The following is a 4,311-nucleotide window of genomic DNA, read 5'->3' as shown; positions in this document are numbered from 1 at the left end:
GCATCCAGTCTTTGAATGTCTGTAACGGTGGGGTAAAGGAACCAGTGTGGGTGGTAAGGTTTGTAGGGGGTATGCTTGGTGGCTCTCAGCCCGTGGCCACTAACCCATGGCATTCAGTCAGGGAGAACTGAGTACCTCTTTCTGAGTACCTCTTTCTGAGGATACTTGTGGCTGCAGATAAGAATGCCCTCCAGCTCAAAGTGGATTCATAATAAGGAAATGTGTTGGTTGCAGGCTTGGCAGTCCTGGGACAGGGTGGCCTTCATGGTTAGCCAATCTAGCAATTCTTCAGGGTCATCAAGGGTCCAGGTTCCTTAGGGGTCGCTACACTGCCCTCCACAGTGTCAACCTCTGCCTAAGGTGAGGCCTTCTCTGGCTGTAGTGTGGCAGTGGAGCAGTTGAGGCCAGATGCTTCCTCATTTACATCCAACACAGCAGGGAGCGGGAGCCAGTGGGCTTCCATGGCCCACCTACAGGAGCAAGAAGCCTTTTCCCAGATACCATCATGTTTCAGTGGCCCAAACTCAGTCTCACATGCCCATTCCTCAGTCACTGTGGCAAGGGAGACTGTAATGGGTTTATGCCAGTCAGAGTGGAGTCTGCTACTCCATCAAGGTGGTGGAGAGAGAGTAAAACCCAACAAGATCTGAGTAGGAAGCGGGGAAGTGAATGCTGGATAGGCCACCAACAACAGCCCTTCCACACCTGGGGCAGGAAGCTTGGCCTGAGGGACATGGATGAATTAATATGCTTTGGTACCTGCCTCAAGTTGTTCCAAGACTGGTCTCAAAGAATCAGCAAATAATTTGCAATTTACTGTGGGAAGGTTGAGGTCCATGCAGGGGAAGTGACCTATGAACTGAGCCATAAAGAAGGAGGGCAAACATGGCGGACATTCTCGTACACCCAGCACCTCTCTGTTGGAGAAATGTCCCTTCCCCATCACACATGGCTCTTATCTGACTGCCAAACTAGGGTGGACACATGACCCCAGCTCGGCCAGTGAAGGGGTGGCCTGCCCCTCCACACCTGTGGGCGTTTCTGGTTAGGTGGAACAAGAGACTTCAGAAAAGAAATGAGACACAGAGACAAAGTATAGAGAAAGAAAAAGTGGGCCCAGGGGACCAGTGCTCAGCATACAGAAGACCCACGCCAGCACGGTCTCTGAGTTCCCTTTGTATTTATTGCTTTACCATCTTAAAAAAAAAGGAAGTAGCAGGATAATAGGATCACCGTAGGGAGAAGGTCAGCAGTAAGACATGAGTAACATCTCTGTGAGTGCTGTGCCTTGATATGCATGTGCAAACATCTTCATAAACCCTTTTAGTGCATAGAGAGCAGCATTGCACTAGCAAGTCCCACCTTTTGCCCTAAGGCGGTTTTCTCCTTTCTCAGTAAACAGAACATACAATCAGGTTTTACACCAAGATGTTCCATTGCCCAGGGACGGGCAGGAGACAGATGCTTTTCTTTATCTCAACTGCCAAGAGGCTTCTTTCCTCTTACACTGGTCCTCCTCAGCACAGACCCTTCACGGGTGTCAGGCTGGGGGGCGATCAGGTCTTTCTCTTCCCACGATGTCATATTTCAGACTATCACATGGGGAGAAACCTTGGACAATACCTAGCTTTCCTAGGCAGAGGTCCCTGCGACCTTTGGCAGTGTATGTGTCCCTGGGTACTTGAGATTAAGAGAATGGTGATGACTTTTAACCAGCAAGCTGCCTTCAGGCACTTGTTTAACAAAGCACACCGTGCACAGCCCAAAATCCTTTAAACCTTGAGTCACCACAGCACATGTCTCTTGCAAGGACAAGGTTGGGGTAGGGTCACAGATTAACAGCATCTCAAATACAGAACAAAATGGAGTCTCTTATGTCTACTTCTTTCTATATAGACACAGTAACAGGCTGATCTCTCTTTCTTTTCCCCACAGCCAGTTAAGTGCCAATCCCTCTGGCCACAATGATTAGTCCCAGAAGCAGGCATGTGACCCAAGCTAGGTCACTCGAGGCCCTCCATAATATTGCTCTGTGGATGCTGAGAGGAGAGTTTCACTACTTTTTGGACCATAAGCCACAGATGATAAGCTCAGGCTACCCCAGTGACCTGCTCCCCTCCCATGGGGAAAAACCTGCTTGAGAATAAAGCCAGCTCAGAAAAGCAGAGCCAGGAGAAGGAGAAGCGCTGCATCCAGCTATTCCTGAAGCCACCGGATCCTCCCTTAGACTTCCCACATATATCAGCCCACAAAGGCTTTTTCTGTCTTAAACTAGTTTGCTTTAGAGTTTTGTGATTTGTAACTAAAAAAGGCCTAACTATTACAAGTGAATTTTGGCAAAAAGAAAGATGAAGTAGCATCCTGAGAGAGAGGACAGCATGAGGCCCTGCCTCCCACTAGGTGCTGGGCCAAGCTGCTGCAATTTCTCAGTGACTCATTGTCCCCAGGTTGCTCACAGCCTTCTCAGAGAGAAAAGACACCCACACATGCAATGATGAGAAATCAACTATAATCATAATGATAATGCAATTAAGTGCTCAGTAAATGTTAGTATGTACCAGGCACTGCTTTGAACTCATTCAACTACCTAATATTATGGGGTAGGTATCGGCTACCCCATAATAACATCCCATTCACAGATGAGGAAACTGAGCCTTAGGAGGTTACACACCTTGCTTTGTCAAGCAATTGAGTGGTTGAGCCAACATTCAAACTCAGGCCATTTGGCTTGCAGAGAGAGCCTCTTCATTACACCTCACTGGGGCCCCACTCCCATTACAGTGTATGTGAATGGTACTTCCTATACTTGGGCAGTGCCCAACCCATGCAGCCATACACGGCAGCTCTGCTCGAAGACCCCCTCCTCTTAACCACTCAATTCCATGTTCACTGGGCCACAGCATAAGTATGGTGGGTGTTGTTGGTAGAGAGTTCCAAGAACAGAGACAGTTTTGTGGAGGAGGTGGGATGAGAGCTGACGTCCTAAAATTGGATAGAATTGTGAAAGAAGGAAGACAGATATAAATAGAAGGAAGAACCCTAGAAGACTGACTGGGCCTGGTTCACCAGAGAAGAAACTTAACTTTCAAGGATCAGTCATGAGCACTCTAGCTGTTCTCTGCTGCATACCTACTATCTGCCTGGCACTGTGCCAGGCCCTTCACCCACCCCTCCCACCTGATGCTTACCACGCACCTCCAAGGAGAGTAATATTCCAGCCTGCAGATGATACAGAAGCTCAAAGAGATGCTGTGCCTTACTGAGGCCATGCAGCCTTGATGTAGGAATAGTTGCTGCCCCCAGGTAGCACCATCCCTGGCAAAGTTCTTACAATCATATCAGTGTCTGCTGGAGCCAAAACATGCCTCCTTTATGAGTGTGGAGGAAGCTGGGTTGTCATGACGAGGGCAGATTAGTTCCAGTACCTCAAATCTCCAAATTTAACTCAAAACAATTCTGATTCCTTATCACCAGTTTGGAGGCAAAGCCTTTTGTGTCTTGGCCCTAGAAAGCATCTGTCTTGCACAACATGACCTCCCCAGAGTCCCAAATGCCTTACAGCTGACTTTCAGCAACACCAGGGTGAGTGAGAATGGGGAGGGTGAGCTCTGACCCACAGTGGGTCCCCAGCCCCTGTCTGCTCCTGAGTACTCTAGGCACTGAGTGCTCTGGGTCCCAATTGGCCCCTGTTGAAAAGAAAGTGATGACAGGAACTTTGTGGAAATGTGGTCAGGGAATAAATTTCTTTCTTGGCCTCTAGCTCAGGACTCAATGGAAAGAACCAAGCCCAGTGGACTGTAACTCACTCGCTTAGGTATCAATAAATTCCCCATTTCTTCACTTACCTAATTACTCCATTCACTTATTCACTCATCCACACACCTCCACTTCCTCATTATACTTTTGTTCCTTCACTCAGTGACCCTGTCGCTATGGCTGAGAGCTATGGAGGTGACTAAGGCTCCAGAGATGGGGACACAGCTAGACAGACAATCAAAACACTAGGCCGTAAGAGCAATAAGAAGACTGTGTAGGCCGGGCACAGTGGCTCACACCTGTAATCCCAGCACTTTGGGAGGTCAAGGTGGGCGGATCATGAGGTCAGGAGATCGAGACCATCCTGGCTAACACAGTGAAACCCCTTCTCTACTAAAAATACAAAAAATTAACCGGGCGTAGTGGCGGGCACCTGTAGTCCCAACTACTCAGGGGGCTGAGGCAGGAGAATGGCGTGAACCCGGGAGGTGGAGCTTGCAGTGAGCCAAGATCGCGCCACTGCACTCCAGCCTGGGCGACAGAGCGAGACATCAT

The sequence above is a fragment of the Trachypithecus francoisi genome, unplaced genomic scaffold (genome assembly GCF_009764315.1).
Source record: "Trachypithecus francoisi isolate TF-2019V2 unplaced genomic scaffold, Tfra_2.0 Lachesis_group0, whole genome shotgun sequence".
NCBI classification, from domain to species: Eukaryota; Metazoa; Chordata; class Mammalia; order Primates; family Cercopithecidae; genus Trachypithecus; species Trachypithecus francoisi.
Note: the sequence above shows the minus strand (reverse complement) of the source record.